At 40.5% G+C, this 24,834-nt stretch overlaps 1 protein-coding gene and 1 pseudogene across 1 annotated transcript in view; one reads left to right on the top strand and one right to left on the bottom strand.

Annotated features, from left to right (window-relative positions):
* The window catches only part of KCNAB1 (potassium voltage-gated channel subfamily A regulatory beta subunit 1), a 380,466-nt gene that overhangs the window by 328,956 nt on the left and 26,676 nt on the right, over positions 1-24,834 (bottom strand). The window lies entirely within an intron of this gene.
* Positions 4,689-5,592, top strand: LOC101678673 (annotated as a pseudogene).

Below are 24,834 nucleotides of genomic sequence, written 5' to 3'. Positions count from 1 at the left end.
GAGGAGAACACAGGCAGCAACCTCTTCAACCTCAACCACAGCAACTTCTTCCTAGGAACATCGCCAAAGGCAACAGAAGCAAGGGCAAAAATGAACTATTGGGACTTCATCAAGATCAAAAGCTTTTGCACAGCAAAGGAAACAGTTAACAAAACCAATAGACAACTGACAGAATGGGAGAAGATATTTGCAAATGACCTATCAAATAAAGGGCTAGTATCCAAAATCTATAAAGAGCTTAGCAAACTCAACACCCAAAGAACAAATAATCCAATCAAGAAATGGGCAGAGGACATGAACAGACACTTCTGCAAAGAAGACATCCAGATGGCCAACAGAGACATGAAAAAATGCTCCACATCACTCGGCATCAGGGAAATACAAATCAAAACTACAATGAGATGCCACCTCACACCAGTCAGAATGGCTAAAAATAACAAGTCAGGAAATGACAGATGCTGGCGAGGATGCAGAGAGGGGAACCCTCCTACACTGTTGGTGGGAATGCAAGCTGGTGCAACCACTCTGGAAAACAGTGTGGAGGATCCTCAAAAAAACTGAAAATAGAGCTACCATATGACCCAGCGATTACACTACTGGGTATATATCCTAAAGATACAAACATGGTGCTCTGAAGGGGCACATGCACCCGAATGTTTATAGCAGCAATGTCCACAATAGCCAAACTATGGAAAGAACCTAGATGTCCATTAACAGATGAATAGATAAAGAAGATGTGGTGTATATATATACAATGGAACACTATGTAGCCATCAAAAGAAATGAAGTCTTGCCATTTGTGACAACATGGATGGAACTAGAAAGTCTTATGCTTAGCAAAATAAGTCAATTGGAGAAAGACAACTATCATATGATCTCCCTGATATGAGGAAGTGGAGATGCAATGTGGGGGGTTTGGGGGGTAGGAAAAGAAATAATGAAAGAAAATGAGATCGGGAGGGTGACAAACCATAAAAGACTAAATCTCAAAAAATAGACTGAAGGTTGCGGGGGGAGGGGGGACGGGAGAAGGTGGTGGGGATATGGACATTGGGGAGGATGTGTGCTATGATGAGTGCTGTGAAATGTGTAAACCTGGTGATTCACAGACCTGTACCCCTGGGGATAAAAATACACTACATGTTTATTTAAAATTTTAAAATTAAAAAAAAAATAAGACCCATCTATATGCTGCCTACAAGAGACTCACTTTAGACCTAAAGACACCTGCAGATTGAAAGTGAGGGGATGGAGAAATATTCATCATGCAAATGGATGTGAAAATAAAACTAGGGTAGCAATGACTTTAAAAAATTGACTTTAAAACAAAGACTGTAAAAAGAGACATAAAAGGACACTATATAATCATAAAGGAAACCATCCAATGAGAAGACATAACAATTGTAAAGATTTATACAGCCAACATGGAAGCACCCAAATACATAAAACAGATAATAACAAATATAAAGGAACTAATCGATAGTAATACAATAATAATAGAGGACTTTAACATCCCACTTATATCAATGAATAGATCAATGAAACAGAAAATAAATAAGGAAACACTGGCTAACACATTGGATCAGATGGATTTAACAAATATATTCAGAACATTCCATCCTAAACCAGCAGAGTACACATTCTTTTCAAGTACACACAGAACATTCTCCAGAACAGATCACATATTAGGTCACAAAACAAGTCTCAACAATTTCAAAAAATCAAAGCTATACCATGCATCTTTTCTGATCACAATGCAGTGATACTAAAAATCAACCACAAGAAAAAATCTGGAAAGAGCAAACATACACAGAGGTTAAAGAGCAAGCTGCTAAATAATGAATGGGCCAACAAGAAATCAAAGGGGAAATCAAAAAATACATGGTGACAAATAAAAATCAATAAACAGTTCAAAGCTTTGGGATAGAGCAAAGAGAGTCTAAGAGGGACGTTTATATCAATATAGACCTACCTCAAGAAGTAAGAAACATCTCAAACAATGTAACTTACACAAAGAGAAGCTAGAAAAAGAACAAACAAAACCCAAATCCAGGAGAAGGAAGGAAACAGTAAAAATCAGAGCAGAAATAAATGATATGGAAACTAAGAGAACAATAAAACAGATCAATGAAACCACAAGCTGCTTCTTTGAAAAGATCAACAAAATGTATAAACCTCTACCTGGACTCATCAAAAAGAGAGAGAGAGAGAGAGAGGGAGGGAGAAAGAGAACTCAAATAAACAAAATCAGAAATGAAGAGGAGGAATTACAACCAATACCACAGAAATACAAGGATTATAAGAGAATATTATGAAGAATTACATGCCAACAAACTGGACAACCTAGAAGAAACGGATAAATTCCCAGAAATATATCACCTACCCTCCTGAAGCAGGAAGAAATAGAAAATTTGAACAAACTTATTACCAGTAATGAAATTGAATCAATAATCAAAAAACTCCCAAAAAACAAAAGTCCAGGACCACGAACCTTCACAGGTGAATTTTGCCAAACATTTAAAGAAAAGTTAATACCTATTCTTCTCAAACTTTTCCAAAAAATGGAAGAGGAAGGAAAACTTCTAAATTCATTCTATGAGGTCAGTATTACCCTGATACCAAAATCAGACAAAGTTGTCCCTGGAAAAGAGAACTACAGGCCAATATCTCTGATAGACATGGAAGAAAAAATCCTCAAAAAAATAGTACCAAACTGAACCCAACAATACATTTAAAAAATCATTCACCATGATACAGTGGGATTTCTTCCTAGGTTACAAACAAGTGTTGCTCAATATTCACAAATCAATCAACATGAAATATCACATTAACCAAAGAAAGGACAAAAACCATATGACCATTTAAGTACATGAAAAAAAAAAAAAGCACTTGACAAAGTACAATATCCATTCATGATTTTAAAAACCTTCAACAGGGCGCCTGGGTGGCTCAGTGGGTTAAGCCGCTGCCTTCGGCTCAGGTCATGATCTCAGAGTCCTGGGATCGAGTCCCGCGTCAGGCTCTCTGCTCGGCAGAGAGCCTGCTTCCCTCTCTCTCTCTGCCTGCCTCTCCATCTACTTGTGATTTCTCTCTGTCAAATAAATAAATAAAATCTTTAAAAAAAAAAAAAAAAAACCTTCAACAAAATAGGTTTAGAGGGAATACACCTCAACATAATAAGGGCCTTACATGAAAAACCTAAAGCGAACATCATACTCCTTAGTGAAGAGCTGAAAAGCTCTGATTTTCCCCTAATGTCAGGAATAAAACAAGGATGTCCACTCTCACCACTTCTTTTAAACACAGTACTAGAAGTCCTACCCACAGCAATCAGACATCAAAAATAAATAAAAGACACCCAAATCAGTAAGGAAGAAATAAAACTTTCACAATTTGTAGATAACATTATACTACATAAAGCAAAATTCAAAGGAACACACATGCCTCTGTGTTTATGGCAACATTATTTACAATAGCTAAGATATGGAAAGAGCCCAAGTGTCCATTAATAGAAGAATGGATAAAGATGTGGTGTATGTGTGTGTATACACACACAATGGAATATTAAGCAGCCATAGAAATGAAATTTTGCCATTTACTACAGTATGGATAGAGCTAGAGAGTATGATGCTAAGCAAAATAAACCAGAGAAAGATAAATACCATATGATTTCACTCATATGTGGAATTTAGGAAACAAAACAAATGAGCGGAGGTGGGAGGAGGGAAGAGAGACAAATCAAAAACAGATTCTTTTTTTTTTTTAATAATTTTATTAGTTATTTGACACAGTGAGAGAGGGAACACAAACAGAGGGAGAGGGAGAAGCAGGCTTCCCCCCGAGCAGGGAGCCCAATGCGGGGCTTGATCCCTGGACCCTGGGATCATGACCTGAGGCAAAGGCATATGCTTAATGACTGAGCCACCCAGGCACCCCCCAAAAACAGACTCTTAACTATAGAGAACAAACTGATGGTTAACAGAGGTGTGAAATAGGTGTTGGGATTAGGGGGTTGAGAGTACACTTATCTTGATGAGCACTAAGTAATACATGGAAGTGTTGAGTCACTATATTGTACACCTGAAATGAATACAACACTGTAAGTTAACCACGCTGAAATTAAAAATTTTTAAATTAAAAACCTTAAAAAATTATGGGGCACCTGGGTGGCTCTGTGGGTTAAGGCCTCTGTCTTCAGCTCAGGTCATGATCCCAGGGTCCTGGGATCAAGCCCCGAGTCAGGCTCTCTGCTCAGCAGGGAGCCTGCTTTCTCCTCTCTCTGCCTGCCTCTCTGCCTACTTGTGCTCTCTGTCTGTCAAATAAATAAATAAAATCTTTTAAAAATAAAATAAAATTCTACCTAAGAATAGCAGAACACCTACCCATTCTTTTCAAGCACCGAAGGAACAAAGGAATATGTATCAAGATGATCATATTCAAGACTATTAAAAAAAAATCCCAATAACTTTTTAAAAATCCAAATCATATTAAAATATGTTCTTTAGTCCCATTGGTATAAAATTAGAAATTAATAACAGTGAGATTTCTAGAATATCCTCAAAGATTTGTGCGAGATTGCTAATGGCAACTTGAAATTCCCAAATACCTACCAAAAGGTAAATAAGCACCCCTTCTGCCCATGGACACCGCTGAGTAAACATTGTTAAGTCTCCCCTCCCATCGCTGTCATGTCTAAGTCAGAGTCTCCCAAACAGCCTAGCTGTGGAAGCTCTTCATTGGAGGTCTGAGCTTTGAAACAACCGATGAGAGTCTGAGGAGCCATTCTGAGCAATGGGGAATACTTACGGGCCATGTGGTAATGAGAGATCCAAACACCAAGTGCTCCAAAGGCTTTGGGTTTGTCACATATGCCACTGTGGAGGAGGTGGATGCAGCCATGAATGCAAGGCCACAAAAGGTGATGGAAGAGTTGTGGAACCAAAGAGGTCTGTCTCAAGAGAACATTCTCAAAGACCTGGTAAAAGATTTTTGTTGGTGGCATGAAAGAAGACTGAAGAACATCATCTAAGAGATTCTTTCAAACAGTGTGGGACCATCAAAGTGATTGAGATCGTGACTGACCGAGGTAGTGGCAAAAAGAGGGGGTTTACTTTTGTAACATTTGATGACCATGACTCTGTAGACAAGATTGCCATTCAAAAATACAATACTGTGAATGGCCACAACTGTGAGGTAAGGAAAGCACCATCTCAGCAAGAGATGGCTAGTGCTTCATCCAGCCAGAGAGGTCAAAGTGGTTCTGGAAACTTCAGTGGTGGTTGTGGAGGAAACTTCAGTGGTCAAGATGGCTTTGGTGGCAGTCGAGGTGGTGGTGGATATGATGGCACTGGGGATGGCTATAATGGATTTGGTAATGATGGAAGCCACTTTGGAGGTGGCGGAAGCTATAACGATTTTGGCAATTACAACAATCAATCATCAAGTTTTGGACCCATGAAAGGAGGAAATTTTGGAGGCAGAAGCTCTGGCCCTTATGGTGGTGAGAGCCAATACTTTCCCAAGCCACAAAACCAAGGTGACTATGGTGGTTCCAGCAGCAGCAGCAGCTACAGCAGTGGCAGAAGGTTTTAATTACTGCCAGGAAACAGCTTACCAGGAGAGGAGAGCCAGAGAAGTGACAGGGAAGCTACAAGTTACAAGAGATTTGTGGACTCAGCCAAGCATAGTGGTGGCAGGGACTAGCTTCTACAAAGAAGACATGTTTTAGACAATACTTATATGTATGGGCAAAAAACTCGAGAACTATATTTTTGACTAATTGTATAACAGGTTATTTTAGTCTCTGTTCTGTGCAAAGTGTAAAGCATTCCAACAAAGGGTTTAAATGTAGATTTATTTTTTTGCATCCATGCTGTTGATTGCTAAATGTAACAGTCTGATCATGATGCTGAATAAATGTGTCTTTTTAAAAAAAACTGAATAAGCAGATTGCAATATATCTATACACTGGAGTACTATTCAACAATAAAAAGAATGAAGATGAAACCATATGATAATTGACTGTCTCTGCTTGACTTATTTCACTCAGCATAATCTCTTCCAGTCCCATCCATGTTGATACAAAAGTTGGGTATGCATCCTTTCTGATGCAGGTGTAATACTCCATTATATATATGGACCATATCTTCTTTATCCATTCCTCTGTTGAAGGGCATCTTGGTCCTTACCACAGTCGCCAGACTGTGGTCATTGCTGCTATGAACGTTGGGGGTACAGGTGGCCCTTCTTTTCACCACATCTGTATCTTTGGGGTAAATACCCAGTAATGTAATTGCAGGGTCATAGAGTAACCTTATTTTTAATTTCTTAAGGAATCTCCACATTGTTTTCCAAAGTGGCTGCACAAACTTGTATTCCCACCAACTTGTGGAGCATAAGGAGACAGTGGGAGATGGAGAGGAGAAGTGAGTTGAGGAAATCAGAGGGGGAGATAAACTATGAGAGACTGTGGACTCTGAGAAACAAACTGAGGGTTTTGGAGGTGAGCGTGGTAGGGAGTTGGGTGAGCCTGGTGGTGGGTATTAAGGAGGGCACGTATTGCATGGAGCACTGGGTGTGGTGCATAAACAATGAATTTTGGAACACTAAAAAAATTTTTCATTAAATTTTTAAAAAAATCATGACACACAGTTTTTATACTCTTACCCAATGAAGGACTTTGTAATCTGAGATTGTATTTAGATTTTTCACTAGAGCCAAAGATGGACTAGCTAAATAATCAAATCAATATGTCTTACAGAAATTAAATGAATACACATAAAACTACAATTAAAATGTCAACTGACAAATATTTGTAATCTACATTTTTATAATTAACAGATGTTTTCATTAACTTTTTATGTAGTTGAGATATTTGTCAAGTTATTGAAATTTTTAGTTTGACAGTAAAGACTTTTCTGATAAATTTAAAAGATATAATTGTTTTTTCAAATGTAATTACATCATTTTATTTTCAAAGATTTTAAGTAGTAAATAAAGAAGCTTATGTCACTGGTTTCTAAGGTGAATAAAATAAATTTGGACACTAAAAGAAAAAAAAAGAATGAAGTTGAGCTATATACATAGATGAATCTCAAAATAATTTTGCTGAGTCAAAAAAGCCAGACCAAAAAAAGAATATACACTCTATGATTCCATTTATATGAAGTTTTAGGAAATTCAAACTAATCTAAAGTTATAGAAAGCAGATCAGTGATTACTTGAGGATGGAGAAGAGGGTTATGGAGGAAGAACCTTCTAAAGGAATGAAGCTCTAACTGTAAAACTTCAGACATTAGCCATCTGGAAGGGAAAACATTTGAGGATTCAGGGTTCTTTTCCTTCTCTTCAAATTCAGTCCCTTGTCTGGGAGGCTTTCCTCAGCTAACACTTAGAATTGTGTCTCTGGCTCTCTCTGTTTCTGAAGATGCCATTAAATGAGAGAGGAAACGCACAGAAAATTAGGGAAAATAAAAATGCAGCAAAAGCAAATGTCATGAACAGCTGTAGTTCTTCATTTAGGTTTATTTCTGTGGCACAAGGAAGATATTAGCAAAGATGTAGAGAAGGGGGAACACTGTTGGTGGAAATACAAGCTGGTACTGCCACTCTGGAAAACAATATAGAGGTTCCTCAAGATGTTAAAATAGAGCTACCCTATGGCCCAAAACTTGCATTTCTAGGTATTTATCAAAAAGATACAGATATAATGAAAAGAAGGGGCACATGCACCCTGATGTTCATAGCAGCAATGTTCACAATAGCCAAACTGTGGAAGGAGCCCAGATGTCCTTCAACAGATGAATGGGTAAAGAAGATGTGATTCATATATACAATGGAATAGTACTCAGCCATCAGAAAGGATGAATAGCAACCATTTGCATCGACATGGATGGAACTGGAGGGGATTATGCTAAATGAAAAAATCAAGTAGAGAAAGACAATTATCATATGGTTTCACTCATATGTGGAACATAAGGAATCGGACAGAGGGACCATAGGAAAAGGGAGGGAAAACTGAATGCGAAGAAATCAGAGAAGGGAGAGAAACCATGGAAGACTCTGGACTTGGGGAAACAAACTGAGGATTACAGAAAGGAGAAGGGTGGGGGGATGGGGTGACTGGATGATGGAGATTGAGGGCATGTGTTGTGAATGAGCGCTGGGTGTTATACACAACTAATGAATCGTTGAACACTACATCAAAAACTAATGATGTACTATATGTTGGCTAACTGAACATAATAATTTTAAAAATTATTTTTAAATTTTTTAAAATTTAAAATTTAGTTACTTATAAAATTTAAAAATTTTTAAAATTGGTTTTTAATTCATTTTCCTTATACCACAGTAACTGTAAGAGTCCGGACACATTTTGTCAACCCTTGATTATGAATTGCCCAACTTACAATAATTGCATTATGTGTCTCTAAATTGGAGTCATAAAAATGTGGGGGTTACATACAGGTTTTACTAAGAGCAGCCAGTTTGAAGAACAAAAGATGAGGAGCATTTAATAATACCTCATGCAAGGAAGATGGACTCATCTTCAAATGAAACTCAAGCCCCAGTGCAGGAATGGTGCTGCTAAGAAAGCATTGGCCCTGAGCTGGGAACTCAGTTTCTTTGCAAAGATTGAATCACTAGGTTCCCTGGTGACTGATCACAAAATCATAAGGTGCTGACATCTGAAATCCATGAAACTCATAATGGTGCTGAGGGATGGGGCAAACACTCACTCGACCAGCTGTTCCCATGGGGTCCTTCTCAACGTTCCTGATCTAATGCTTGGAGGTGCCTCCTCTGGGATCTAACCAGTACGTATTCATTTCTACAAGTCAATTACAAGCAAATCCATCTTTTATGCAAATCTTTAGCAAGCACAGAAGTTCTCAAGGTATGAACCTCTCTGTGTCTGAGTTCCAGAGGAGGCATGACTCTGTATCACTTCTCTACTGTGTGTTTTAATTATTAAAAACCATTTTCAAAGTGCTTTCCTCTTTCCTAGCCATCCCCTTATGTGGTCCTTACACAGCCCTGTAATGACAGCAATGCCAGTGTAACTGTTCCCATTTTACAGAGAAAGAATCAGGCTCAGGGAGGTTGAGTGCTTTGCCTTTCATCTCACAACAAGCTGGCAGACACCTAACTGTTCAGCAAATGACAGCAATTTACTCTCTTTAATTCATCTTTGTTCCTTATAAATGATGCCAGTATTGAGAAATAGGCTAAACTGATTCTTTCTTCTACTTTTTGAAGTTGCTTATGTTATTATGTTGTGTGAGGAACATGTCAACGTCTATAAATGAAGAATAAAATTATAAATAAAGCTAAGCTTTTTGTGTCTAACAAAGAATTTAAAAAAATCACAATCTATAGCTCCTAGTAGAAGAAAGAGACAGGAAGGCATTTAGAAATAGTTTGCAACCGTACTGAGGATGGACAGGCAGTGGGAGAGGAGGCAAAAGGAAGAGGGACTTTCAAACACCCTAGGAAGTTGCTAGAGAAAACCAGCTAACACAAAGCAGGGAAAGTGAGGTGGCAAACTTTGCAGAACTCCCCAGGATTGAAGCTTTTGATGAATGAGTCAACACAGCTCATATACTAATTATAGTTGGACTTCTTTAGTATGCTTGTACGTATTTTCCTGAAATAAAAAGCATTTTTTTCCTAAAGATTTTATTTATTTATTTGACAGAGAGAAATCACAAGTAGATGGAGAGGCAGGCAGAGAGAGAGAGGGAAGCAGGCTTCCTGCTGAGCAGAGAGCCCGATGCGGGACTCGATCCCAGGACCCTGAGATCATGACCTGAGCCGAAGGCAGTGGCTTAACCCACTGAGCCACCCAGGCGCCCCTAAAAAAGCATTTTAAAATTGTTGTTTTTATAGTTCTTTTGGCTTTTATTATTTACTTAAACCCGTTGTCTGTCCAAAGACTTCTTGATTTCAACATTATTATTAAACCTGGGAGAGATTTGATTGGTGATTTATTTTGTAAAGGAACAAGACTGTGCTCCCCTCTGCCCCAAAAAGAGATCTTCTGGGTCCACAACGGGTCCCCTATTGCCCCTCTGTCTGGGAGACTGATGCTTCCTAACCTGTCCCTGCACAGTATAAAGCAGGTGCCATTGTGAATTTTTAACTAACAACTACTAGAAACAAGAAGCTTTCCTTTTCCTGAATTTCATGACTGTATCCATTTAACCATACCTTCATTTTTTTTAAACTAGCGATTTAAATAGTAGAAAGATAGAGAAAGGGGAACCTAAAAGATTAAAAGGGAAAGAAGCTTTTCATAACTTATCAATACATGAGCACCAGCCCCAGGATCCTTTTAATAAAACACTGGGTTTAGCAATGTTGTGGCAAAGCACATACCAACCATAACAACAATGTTCTGTCCTTGTGGGAGAACATGGAGCTCCTGACCCACCATCTGCTGTTTCTTCCAGCACCACCGATGGATCACTGCTTACTCACACACATTCTTGCAGAGATGGAGGAAAAACTACTCTGAGATGGCTGCCTGGATTTAGGATTTAGATTTAGGGTTGGCCCGCTTCATGGGACAAGTTGACTGGACTGCACAGGGACTGTGATAGGTCCTGACTCCTCAGTCTCATGATCCCATCAGCTGAGCTTCAACAAGTCTACCTTACCCAAAGTGTATTATAAGTTCCTGATCAGAAACAGAGCCTGAGAATGTGTCTAATAAAGGGACCAGATGATCATTCAACATGTACAGAAGAAAAGTGTATCCTGGGATTTCTCTTGGGACAGGGCAAGTTTCAGAGCCAAGGGGCTTTCTCAGCTAACTCTAGCCACAGCTGCCAGAGGCCTCCACCTGCCAAGGCTTGGCCAGTCTCGGATGCTCCTGAGAACTTATCCACCCCTAGAGGGCAGGGAGGCCTCTGGAGAGAAGTGGTCATAACTGTCTGTCTGATATTTTCCCAAATCACTCAGAAAATAATAAATTATGTCCACCTGCAGGGAAACAGCTTGGCCTCCAGGGCCTCAGGGTGCAGCACAAGAGAAAAATGCAAAATGGTACTTATAGTTGAAACATCATTAAAGTCTGTTTACACATTTTCAAACATACGTTGTTAAATATTTTTTTAAAAAGAAAGCTTCAGAACAGCATGAAGCATATTATCCCATGAATGCAAATTTTAAAATGTTTATTTAAATTAGTAGAAGCACAGGGAAAAAATATGAAAGAATATGCCATAAACTATTTTAAAATTATGACCAAATTATGAAAGACTTTCTTTTTCTAAATTGTACACTTCTGAATAATTTTGTCTACTACGAGCATACATTTTTTTTGAAAACAGAAGACAAGAATGAGTCTTTTAAATCAAGTCAAGCCTTGGAAGAATATTTAATAACATGGAAATTTTTCATGAAAAAAAAATCAGATAATATAACAGTATATCGAGTATGGTATTGATTTCTTAATATGTGTAAATATTGATAGTAAAGAACACTAAAAGCAAATCCTTTAAAATGCAAAAGTAAGTAACTTCTGGGTGAATGAATTGAAGGTGATTTTTATTATTTATTTTTCTAGATTTCCCTATTTTCTAGAATTAAGACATTCATAATCGGGAGGGAGCAGTGGAAACACAATAAGATAAACCATAAAAGTAGAGTAAATAACTCTGAAAACAAACATATCTAGGGAAATTGGGAAAAGACTTATCTAAGTCTTATCTAAGTAGGTGATGCCCATGAGATGCCTGAAGTATTAATAGAAATAATTAATAGAGTAATTAATAGAGTAAATAACTCTGACAACAAACATATCTAGGGAAATTGGGAAAAGACTTATCTAAGTCTTATCTAAGTAGGTGATGCCCATGAGATGCCTGAAGTATTAATAGAAATTCACAAAGGGAATGGCAGAAATTCTTTCTCAGAGGGAACTATGTACAAACTAGGTACAAACTATGACATTGTTGCAAAAAAGAGAGTGAGTGATGTAGTCAGGAAATGTCATGTGAGCTTATGAAGGGGGTAGGAGTGAAACTGATAAGAAATTAAACTATAAGGTGGGGCCCAATGAAGGAGCACTTTGGATGCTGTGCTAAAGAATCTGGAATTGAATCTGTAAGCCAAGGAAGCCACTGATGGATTTAATGTAGGGAAGTGACGTGATTTGATTGGCTTTGAATTCACTGGCTTCACTATGAATGATGTCAAACACAGGAAGACTGAAGCAAGATGGATAAGGCTTTGCAGTGGTAAGGCATGAAATAATGAGGATGAAGCTAGATTCAAGAGATCATTAGAAAGTCAAATAGATAGGCCTTACTGACTTATCAGATGCACGTGGGACAGTGTGGGGGAAGGATGAGTCCAGCAGGATGCCCAGGTTGCTGATCTGAGCGATTTTGTACTTCATGGTATTCTCTTCCAAGAAATAGAATGGAGGGAGTTCAAGATGGAGAGTGGGGGGTCAGTAGGTAAAGGAATAATACACTTCATTACGGAATGCTGAGCTGAAGTGACAGTGGGCCATCCTGGTGGAAATATCCAATTGGCAGCTACCAAGAACAGTATGAGTCTGGAAGTCAGAAGAGACAGTAGACAAGAGACAAAGATGTCACAGCTCTGAGTTGTAAGTGGTAGATAACTTACCAAGGGTGGGGATGAGATAACTCATGGGGGAACGTATTTTAGGGAAAAGGAAAGTAGCCAAGTGGGGGAGCTCTGAGCAGAACCACTGTGACTTTCATTAGAACCCAGTCAGACAGAATTAAGAGAGGGAGTCAAAATACTGAAATGAGCCAGGAGAGCAATGTCCTAAAATCAAGAGATGTGTAGGAAAGAAAGAGTTCAAGGAGCGACCAAGGCTGGAAACCTCCTGTTGGCTGTAAGGAAAGGCGAACTCCACTTTGTCAAGGGCCATGTTCCTAGAGTGATGGAGGGTGGAGGCTGTAATTTGTGGAATGCGAAGATGGACACAGCTCGGACAGGTGATGAGGCTGGGCGGTGGCTGGAGTAGAGTGCAGAGGAGAGGGTTTCGTTTTGTTTTTCAAAAGGGAGATGCTTGAACAGATTTGTGCTCCAAGGGGTCAGAGACAGAAGAGAAGAACCTGGAAGAAAGGAGATCATTGGTGGCTCTAGGGCCTGGAGACACGCACTCAAAAGCATGGCCTGGGAGAGGGGGTTGGCTTTGAACAGGAAGGGAATCCACTGACAATATGGGGGAATGAGGACAAGAACTGAAGCAGATAATGTGGTAGATCAAAAGGCTCCATTTCAAGGGGGACACTGAAGAATGGTCTCAAATTTCTTCACAGAGATAAAGACAAGGTCATCAGATAGGAGTCAGGGAGTCAGGCCTAAGAAGGAAGTTTGAAAGAGGAATGAAACATTGAAGTAGCAAGTAAAACTGAACTGGCAGGGTCGAGGGATAGAACTATGAGGTAGTCATGGGGCTCCCACTGAGGCAAGTTATTGGAAACTTGCTCGTGAGGCCTGCCAACTGGCAAGATGACATGACTCATTCCTCTGTGATGCTCAGCTGCTGCCCACATAGGGGTGCAGAAAAGAGAATATTTGAACATTTCCAAGGCTGAGAATTTCGAACTTGGGATTTGCAAGGCCAGAATCAAAGCATTGAGCAATCGAGAAGGCATCAGCCCAGAGGTCGTGAGGTGGATCTTGTGTGCTTGGCTGGCTGGGGAAAAGGAGAAGCCCGGGACATTGGGGTAACTGGAGGTAGTGAGGAGGGAAGATATTCATGGAGGCATAGGGGCATGGGCCGCTGGTGGGAAAGGAGGCTGGGAGGGGGAAAGGAATCTCAGAGCCTAGAACTTCATAAGGCACTCAGCTCTGAGGACTGAGAAAGTCTCTTGAGTCATGGAAGAGGTGACAAAAGTGGGCGGAGTGTCCCAATGACCCCTAAAGAGAACCAGTGGGGACTCACTGAGGAGTGGCAGTAAGACCTAGGGACCTAGAGTCAGGAGTCCTGGGTTTCAATTTCACCCCTGCCACTTTCAGTCTGCATGACCTTGAGCTTTACCCCCATACTCCCTAGGTTTTTGTTTCCTCCTGAGAACAGAGCTATGAGGTACTGTAAATATTACATAATGTGCATGAGAGCTCCTGCCACGTGGCTGGCCTCCATCAATCCTGACTGTGGAGAATGTATGTCAGGCAGGAAAACAGGGGGTCATCAGGGCCCAGTTACTTGAAGGAAGATAGCCCAAAGAATTTGGAAAAGGGGAGAGGAGAAGTGGGCTGGGGAGAGCAGATACATTTTGACAGTTTCCCAGTTTTGCGCTCTGAGCTAACCTTACTCCCATCAAGTAGTAGAGGCAAAGAGAAGCTGCCCCTGAGCGATATTTTGGTCATGAAAGTCTGCAAAAGCTGGCAGCTTTATTTCACTTGATTTATGAAGACTCTTTAAAAAACCCAGCCAACTTTGTGCTGAGAGACCTGTGCTCTTGAACCCACTTCCTCCTCCCCGTTCCAGGCACTCACTCCATCAATTACCCCCTCCTGCCAGCATCCCCCCATCTCTCCTCCACCAGCAAGTGCTCTTTGGCCTCCAAACACCCTGCAGCTCTACCCAGTCTGTCTCTACTTCCTCCTGAACCACACTGGGGACCAGAGCATTGATGAATAGAATCTAAGACTCCCTCTGGGTAGAAGAGGGACCTGGAGCTGCAACAAATGGTCCCAGCCAGGTCCAGCAGGGGCAGGATCACACTGGCAGGAAAGAAGGTCAGAATGGGAGGCAGGCACACAAAGAAGACAGGAGCATGAAAACAGAAGAAATAACCCTCTTTATCCCTTATTTCTAATTCCAGTCTTCTCTCTGTACTGGGCAAACTTCGGCTGACTTGATTTCTTTGCAGAGCAAGACATGGACTATATGAATATACATATTGCCCTTATATAATAACGACAGCTGATACATCCATAGCATTTACTAAGTACCAAGATTTACTCTGTTTGTTACATATACTAACTTCTTTAAAGCATATAACAGTCCCATAAGGTAGGTATCATTACCATCCCTATTGTACAGATGAGGGAAGTGAGAGGCACAAAAGTTAAGATACGCGTTCTAAGTAACATACTTAATAAGGAGTAGAAATGGTGGCCCAAACCAGGAAGTCTGGACCATTAGCATTTGGTAGAGCATTCACACCTACACTTTTTCTCATTTCAACCTCCTAAGAATGTTGAGAGGTCCGGATGGCATGGCTGCTGATGTCCATCACCATTGAACAGAGAAGGAAATGGAGTCTGGGAAATAAAGTGGTTGCTTGAGGTCCCAGTTAGGAGATGGCAGAGTTAGAAACCCTGGTTCCCTACTCCAAATCCCTGCAGAGACAGAGATGAGGTGAGAGAAGCCGGGGTCTCAGATGCAGATGGGCAAGCAGCAGGGATCTAGAAAGGGCACAAAGCCAGCCTGGCTAATAGGTGAGTCCTTCCGGGGGCAGCTGGGCACAAGCTCCGCTGAGCCGAGTTCAGTGCTAAGGGCTTCTCTGGTCATGCACATTTACGCACTGCCACTTGCTTTAAATGGTTAGTTTGGGATTTCTGAAGTGCCCCTATTCTCAAAGATAGTAGACCCACCAGTGTGCGGGGCAGTCCCAACAGGGTTCTGGTCTGGGCCCTGACAGCACCATTGCCCTCAATCCTGGGACCCCCATGACTTTGTCTCTATCTTCAACCTCATCCTCCTTCGCTCTGTCCTATACATCCTATCCCTTCTTAAGGGGTCCTTCTTAAGGCCATCTCCTCTGAGTCTCCCTGGGCTCTCCATCCCACTCCACTCCTCCCTGCAGGCATTGTTCAAGGTCTCATTTACTTTTAGCTCTGCATACTTCCCAGATGGCCTCATCTCACGTCATGACTTCCAATATTGTTTTTAAAGTGTTCTTTAAATCAATTACTGCAGGGCTAAAAAGAAAATCATATTAAAGGCTGAAACTGAAATTCTTTTTTGAATGAAATTCTATTCATTTAGGAAGACATTCTATTGGACTTCTTGGTAGAAAAAGGTAAGATCCAGGGCAAAATCTGGAAGGAGAAGCAGAGCATAAGGAGGACCAAACTGATTTTCTTAAGAAAAAGAAGGGTTTTAGAAATGAGTGCAAAGAGTGGAGGGTTCCCAAGGGGAGAAGTAAGATAAGGGGCATGAACTCGTGCTTCACTGTGTTGGCAGAAATGGCTGAGGAACTCTTCAAAAAGAGGAATGTCCCTGAGTCAATGCTAAGTTATTTGTATATCTGCAATGTAAAGCCCCTCAGTTTCCCCTGATGTTCAATAAATTCTACAGTAAAGGACTTGTGTGAGCCTGTTTTTATGAACTCTCTTCCCCAAGATAAAGACAACGTCGATTCATGAGTGCCTGTGTGGCTCAGCTGGTCATGATCCCAGGGTCTTGGGATGGAACCCCACATTGGGCTCCTTGCTCAGTGGAAAGCCTGCTTCCCCCTCTCCCTCTGTTGCTCCCCCTGCTTGTGTACTCTTTCTCTCTCCCTCTGTCAACTAAACAAATAAAATCTTTAAACAAACAAACAAAAGACAATCTTAATTTAACATCTAGATAAATGAGATACAGTCTGGAACTATGCCCATGAGATTTTAGACAATCTACACACTAATGAGGGGCTTCTAAATTCTCAGATATCTAGTAAAGAGTATTGGACTTGCCATGAGTGAGGAAATAAGGAGCTTAAATTCACCTTGCATGAGCCTTAAGAAACATGGAAAGCTTACTTCACAATAATACAATAATAAAGTTAATAATTTGCTCATGGTAAACATTTGGAATAATGGCCAAAAGTAAAAAGAAGGAATACAAATAAATTATAATGTCAACCCTCAATACATTCATTGTTAACACTTTAGTATACAACTCTCCAATCTCTTTCCTAATAGAACTTGGCACGTAATTTAATATACTTACATTGTTTTCATATACTCCATACACTTTCATATATTCCAATTTCTCCCAAATTCTAGACCCACCTTTTCAGATCTCTGTCTATTGAACATCTAACATGATGTGTCCTAAATTGCATTCAATATGTTCACTTCCAAATAAAATCCCCTCCCTCTACCACTCTTTGCCTTTCTTCTTTTATTTAGTTAATGACAAGACCATTCTCTGATTCAACTGTTCAGAGAACCACCACCTTATGTACCACCACTTTGACTAGCTTCCTCATTCATATCCTCATTTCTTCATGACCGGAATTCTGAATAAGCCTCCTAGATGGTCTCCTTGCCTCCTCCCTCCATTCCTCCTAACAAAGCCAGCATATTACTGCTTGGCTGATAGTCCACAAGTAGAGCATTGTCAAGTCACTCTGCTTCTAAGGACTTTCAGCAGCTCCCCATTGGCCAACCACGTAAGCACCGACTTCCCCACTCCCGGCATTCAGGATTCCCCTAAATGTGATTTTTCCCCATCAAGTTAGATTACTAAATTATTCCTCCAAATATATTTCATATGTTCCATTCTAAATTTTGTCCCTTAAACTTTCCTTTTTTCAATAGTTGGCCCATCCATTATAGGCTGAATTGTGTCTTCCTAAAAAATTCATGTGTTGAAGTCATAACACCCAGGACATCAGAATGTGACGGTATAGAGGAGGAGCGATGGCTCCTCTAAAGAGGGGATTAAGGCAAAATGAAGTCCTATGGGTAGGTCCTGACCTAGTATTACTGATATCCTTATAGGAAGGGTGATTAAGATTATGATGCTTACTATGTGTGCAAGAAAGTAGTCATCTAAGTCAAGGAGAAGGACCTCAGAAGAAACGAAGCCACTGACAACTTGATCTTAAGCTTCTAGCGTCCAGAACTGTGAAAAAATGATTTCTGTACTTATTTTCTGCTGTTGGTACTTGGCGGTAGCTGCCCTAAGCAAACTCGTGCACAACGCTTCAAGGTCTGTCTGTGATTCCAACTTCTCCATTTTCTGTTTTCTCTCCTTGGGACCTATGACACCCTATGACACTCTGTTATTGCTCATTTGCTTGCTTGGTCTCCTGTGTGGTACCCAGAACTCCATCCTGTCCCCCATAATAGGCCATATTTTATTAATCTCTATAATCGTCACTGGGCCTAACGCAGAGCCTTACAAAGGGCAGATACTCAAAAAGCCCTCATTGGGTTGTATTAAAAGGAATTTTATTGCAGAGTCATCTGATTAAGTATCACTGTATCAGAAAAAAAAGGAATAAAATGAATTATTGTAAGCAGTAGCAAAATGTCATACATTTTCTACAAACCCTCCAAGTACCAAGCATTTTTCTCTGACATTGACTATCCAAGGAAAGAAAGTTCTGAGACAAAGTAAATGGTCATTATGCTTAAAATTTAGACAGGTAAGGCTCTCCCTTTTGACATTATAATATGCATTGTGTCCATGGGTAGCCAGCATGGCCTAGTGAAACAAGCCTTAGTTTTTGAGTCCGACTAATCTGGCCCCACACGTGGCTCTGCCATTTACTAGTGTTATGAGCATTATCAGAGTAGTTCACCTCCAGCTGGTTCCTTATCTGTTAAGTGAAATGTCCATAATGACTTTATAGGACTGCCATGAGGACTGGATTAGAAACAGGGTTAGAGAGTGTGGGTTGGAGTCTGAGCGTTCCCCATTTATCAGCTAATGACCTCTGCCAAGTAACTTAATCCCACGAAGCCTCAGCTTTCTCAGTTATAAAAGGATGGTGGCAAATCAGCATTCTGAACTAATAAGGCTGGTTCTATGCCTACCTGAAACAGTAAATACTTAATATATGTCAATATAAAAAGTCAATATTCAAGTGCCTAATGCAGAGACTATTACATAGAGAATATCCATATTATTATTACTTGCACCAGGAGGATACAACTACTATCATAAGGGAAAAGTAGTCTTTTTTATATGCTGTCAATTACACAGTTTCTAAGAGTGGATTCCAGGATTTGAAGCAACTTAATTTTCTCCTGAATGAAAATAGTTTTGAGCTAGAACATTGACAAAGCAATATATAATCTCATCACTTTTAATCCATTTTATTGATGGCTTTGGTGTCTATAGTTATTCCCTCAAGCAGCCAGAACTCTACATCACAATTATTTCATGCAAAGATGGAGAGATGAAGCTCTTGGTGAAACTGATTCAGCTATATACCACGTACTTTCTGAGGGAGCCCAAAATGGGCTGCTCCCCTTTTAAATCACCACTATTTTGAAAACTCTACTGAATCAAGCACATAATAAGAGCTTAGTAAGTATTCCTTGAATTTCAACCAATCAATAATTTAATATCTATTTCAATGACTTCAGTATAGTAAAACCTTAGACAATATTGGTGATACTCAACCAGAGTGGGCCAGCAGAAGTTCATCATATAATCTGGTTAAAAAATTAATGAGAAATAAAGGCATTTAAAAAAAAAAGAAATAAATTTATTTCATCAAAAACATTTAGTCTAGATCTAAAATATGCCAAGTACACAGGCTTTCAAAAAAAAAAAAAACTAGATTCTCTATCCTCTCAAGATTGAATAGACAAATCCTTTTCCAATTCAAGAAAAGAAAGAGAATTCTAGAAGTATTTTGCTCCCTTCCTACCACTTTGGTCCATTAAACAATGGGACAGAAGTAAGAAGGGGAAAGCTAAGCTTCTGGCCTTTTCCATTGTGCTATACCCCCTCATCTCCTCACTAGTATTTGGAAGAATAGCCTCTCAACTTTGTGGAATAGACTCTCTAGAGCAAAACCTCAGAATCATGAATACTGGAGCCAGAGGTCCTTTGGTTGATTAGGTGGGTACTTCATCATTCTCAACCCCATTAGGGGCGTATCAGCTCAGTCGGGCATAGTTTTCAAAATAGCATTCTCTTGTCCCCCAGATTAGATACGTTCTTGGGTGGATATCAGGGGTGAAATATGCCTGCAGCACTTTTCCTAGTTAAGAACTATTGGCATGGCCCAAGACTTTGTTATCTTCTACAGAAATGCAAGGAACTTGTCTAAGATCATAGTGGAACCCCTCATCCAGCTCTCCTTACTCCAAATACCAAGCTTTCTCTAATCCCAGAATCCCAAAATGAGCTCTAGGGAGTGTGATGACCCATCTAACATTATATGTAAAACTTAGATATGTGTGCATATGTACCATTAGCAGGGGAGGAGACCCATGCCTTTCAGATTCTCTAAAAGATCCACCATCCAAAATATTTAAGAATCATAGGTTTAAAATTGCATTGCCCATTTCCCAGGCAATTCTACAAAACTCCTAGGTAGAGTGAGGTAGGACCAGCTACATGTGACTGGGAGTTAGAAAGACTACATAGAATCATTTTAAGAAGTCATGTAAGCCCTACTCTGTAAGAGCCACTTACGTGTAAGCCCTACTCTGTAAGAGCCCCTCGGCATACTCAGAGTCTTTCATCTGAAATCTTACACATTAATGGATTTTTATCCTCTTCAAATCAAATGTCCATTAAGAAACAACATAAATTGTGATCACATGCAATGGAGATGAAGCCATCATGTTGCTTCCAAAGGGCTGCAGAGGAGCTGTAAGCAGATTTGAAGGCTGGGGAGGAGGCAGAAGAACCAAAAGAGCCCCATACACAGAGAAAGGGGGGACAGCTCCAAAGAGGAAAGTGTGTGAAAACAGGAGGCAGGTGGGCCTCAAAAACCCACAGCACTCTTGTTTTCCTTTAATGACAGTCCAGAAAGGTATAAATCCAAAGCCACTGCAACAGATCAGAAGTCGTATAGGCTCACCATTTGGCAGAGACCACTGGGGCATCCATTGGGGCATCCAGCCCTGGGGCATCCTCCATCAAAAGAACAATTTAAGAAAGTAAGTAAATAAATAAGTCACATGACAGCCAAAGTTGCCTTGAAGGATTCCACTAGCATTTTGAAGGGGAGTTGGATCTCTAGTATCTGGCAGAGTTAGCTGCAAGCTGGCATGTGTTCTAGAGAGGAGAGCCCATTGACAAGATGCCACCCTCACAGGCTGCCCAAGCCACGGGACCTCCCAGTACCTCTCTGCACTCGTACCCAGTGCACCCAGTACACTCACTGCATTGGTGGCTCTGCGCCTTCTGCTCTCCCTGGGCTGCTGTGGAAGGGCCAGAAGAAGTGACCACACTTGTTAAATACCAGCTCCTCCAGCCCTTCTGGACCCCACCCACCACTGACATTTAGGGGCGTCCAGTCGCTTTAAGGAAGCATGCCTGAAGAAAGATTTGGCAGATATTTTGGGTTTCTGATCTCCTTTGACTGTATGAGGATACTCTCCTTTGATTTTGTGCTTATTCTATATGTTGATGCTCTGACTAAATGTGAAATAATCAAGGTGGCAGAGAAGGGCTCATCCCATTTCTTAATGGGTAAAGGAACAGGCCATTCTCTAGTGGGAGAAGAGTATCTTGTTTTGTTGAGTGCCATGGATCCTGCTGATGAGTTACCCTCTGCCAGCTGTCCGCACAGCCAAAGAGCCCCTCCTGCTGAATTCTCATCAAGGGACTAGCTGTGAAAAGCAGCTCCTCCTCCTAAACCCTGCATGTAGTACCATCAGCCACAGAATGTTTCTAATTCCTGCCTGGAAACAAACCATTAAAAATGAAGATTCCTTGAAGGGAGCAAGGATAGAAAATACCAAGAACTGGGTTCCTAAAATTATGTTCAGTGAAATGACAAGACAAGAAGGTTAGACTTGAGCAAAATCTTTGTTCCCAAACGGACAATGTAAGAGTTAAGGTCTCTGGAGAAGGAGAGATTTATGATAAGGAAATGTTTTGTACTATTATGGAGGCTGAGTTCCACCGTCTGTCATCCACTAGCCTGGAGACCCAGGAAAGGCAATGGTGCAGTTCTAGTCCAAATCCGCAAGCCCAAAGACCAGGGGAGCTGATGGTGTAAATCCCAGCCTGAGAACAGAAGACTAATACCTCCTCTCAGCACTCAGGCAGGCAGCAAATTTTCCTTCCTCTGCCTTTTCTACTCAGGCCCTCAAATGCTTGCATACTATCCTCTCACCCTGGGAAGGGCAAACTGCTTTACTCAGTCTACTGGCTCAAATGCTAATCTCTGCCAGAAACACACTCCTAGACACACCCAGAATACTGTTTGTTTAAAATGGCTGGGCATCCCCTGACCCTGTGAAGATGACACATTAAAATTAACCACCACATACGATTTGCTGCACTTCTGTCAGCTATGTAGAGTGCTAATACTAAATAAGACTTTGGAGTTAAGTCTCTCATTTAAAGATGGAGAAAACCAAGGTCACTAGAGAGGTAAGAGACTTGACTCAGGAACTTGACTCAGAGCTAGAAGTAAACCCAGACAGGTTATGCCATTTTTTTCTTACTGATCACTGGGTAATAATTGTTCTTATTACCCATTTCTGGTGTTTTTAACATTTTTAATTGGCTAAAACAAGGAAGGAAGAGTCCCCCTTCCAGAAGATGAATTTTTTTCTTCCCTTTTTTCCTCCTCTTCTTCCTGTTGCTCTGCGATGTCCCCCACCATTCTCATTTCAGAAATACTTTGGCCAACTCATCAGCCATGCTGGTAACAGTTCCGTTGCCCCCACAGTGAAATCAGGGCTGTGCTCTTAACACACAGCAGACTCACTTTAAGAAAAGTGCTGAGTCCATTTATACTCAACAGATGGATTTTACCGCAGTTCATAGAAACAGGTCCTCTCCCCTCTTACAAGTTAACAATAGCAGATTGAAGCATCTGACATTCAGATCTTCTTCCAGGCTTTTCTTTCCTTCCAGAGAAGGAAACATTTGCTAGACAACATTTGTCAGGTGTTCTTGATGAGCCCTAATGTGTCTTTTTCCAGCAACAAAATATTCAAGGAACATCAGTGAATAAAACATCCAAATCATTTTCTGAAAGAATCTGCCCATGACATCAAGGATTTTTACATCCAAAGTCACCAGTAAAGTAGTATGGAGCTAACTAAGCTTAGAACCACCTTATCTTGAAAGGCATCTGATGCCCAGAGCTCCTTCCATGGCTAGTAGAATGCAAACTCAAAGAGTATTCCCAGCCTCTGATATCAGCCTGAGGACTCTCCAGCTCCTACTTCAGTCCTTTGGCCTGGGGTTCTTATCTCCTTGTTTTGTCTTCCTATAGGACCTCACAATGACCGCATCGGTTTACCTGGAAAGGATCCCATCTTCCCTCGGTGACCACTGGCTACTGACCACTGACCTAGATAACAGTGATCAACCACATTACCATCTTTAATTCCCTTGTCAAGAATTCAGCTTGAATTACGTAACAGGAGAATGCTTGAAACTTGTTATGAAACTCTCCCTGCCTGTCACACCCCACCAGAGGGAATTAGAGGGTGTTTGCTCACAGTATCTGTTTTAATAACAGCTTCTGATGAATACAGATACTAAGAAAAATGCCAGGTTTATGTGTGAATCTACTGGGCGTCAAATGCTCATCTTGGTCCTAGTTCAAGGATCATTTTCTAATTTTCTTTGAATCCTGTATATACATATTTTTAAAATTCTATGTACTTAATATATTATCAAGAAATACAAAACCCAGACTATTGTGTCCAGGTTGAGCTGAAGTGCACTTTAAAAATGTTTGTGAAAAGATTTCTACTTAAAGAACCTCCTTGCCTGGCACATACATTCTCAAATACATTCTATTCCCAGGATTCTCTTAACACTTATTCAAATTGAACAATACGAAGACCTCAGAGCAGTCTGTGATTTTTAAGGGAAGCTTTCAAAATGGAATCCACCAATTGGGCATTTCTGTCATTGATTTCAAAAGGAGTTTTCAGAAACTGTTCCAGAGGGGATAATTGTTTATGTACCTAATGACTGCGGGCTCTGCGGTGTTTCAGCTCTTTGGAGGGTATAGGCAACATGTAGAGCCCTTGAAATAAACTCTTAGAGCATGAGTACATACACATTGGACTCTTGCCTGAGATTAGTTTATTCAAAGCAGAAAATGTTAGGCAAAGATAAAGAACTGTCTTCAGGGAGGACATATTTCACATTCTTGTCCTTTAGAGGGCCTAATGAGATAAAATTGCATAGAATGAGTATTGCCACTAAATGAAAAGTATAAATCTCTTCCCCTCTTGCTAGCCCATTTCCCTCAAGGCGATCCTTTCAAGCATTCTGCTTTATAGTCTGTGCTAATTTTTCTGTAGACAAAGGACCAGTGGGGAGAAATTTATATTTAAAATGTACTCCTACGGATTAGAATTCTTCAAATAAGCTACCGTTCAACATTTATAGGGAAGAGAAACCAGTACAGACCATTCTTGCTCTTACAATAAATGTGCCTGGAAAGGGAGTCATAGGTCAAAGTGATAGAAGTGGAAACTAATTTGTGTATGTGTTGCTGTGTTAAATTTCTGATGCCCAGACTCAATAGAAATGGCCCTAAGCAACATATTTAACCAACCATAGAATTTTGTCATTGTGTAGATCTCGCAAAGGGAAAGAAAGCATAATCGGGTGAGCACAGAAACTCTGAGCAGATGGACTGCAGTCCTCTCTGAACCATGACTCAGGAAGTATCCTAGCAGCCATGCTTTCCCCAGATCATCCCCAGAGAACGTCGTGTGCAATTCCTCTCTTCACCCCAGTTTGGAGAAGAGATATAGCTGATCAGAACACACAACATGCTCAAACCCAAGAGAAATAGGAGGCTGGGGCCTCGCAAAACCAGACAGAAGCCATTCTTGGGATGAGTACCTTTGGCAGTAGAAGGAAAAAGGGCCTCTTTGGAAATGTGATTGGTAAGGACACTGCTTAAAATGAACTTCAAAATAAAAATTAAAAATACTCAAATATCCCATGTG

This window comes from Mustela putorius, unplaced genomic scaffold (assembly GCF_011764305.1).
Source record: "Mustela putorius furo isolate JIRA1106 unplaced genomic scaffold, ASM1176430v1.1 tig00003834_pilon_pilon_pilon, whole genome shotgun sequence".
Lineage (NCBI taxonomy): Eukaryota > Metazoa > Chordata > Mammalia > Carnivora > Mustelidae > Mustela > Mustela putorius.
The sequence above is the reverse complement of the archived record's forward strand: the minus strand, read 5'-3'. Positions and strand labels throughout refer to the sequence as shown.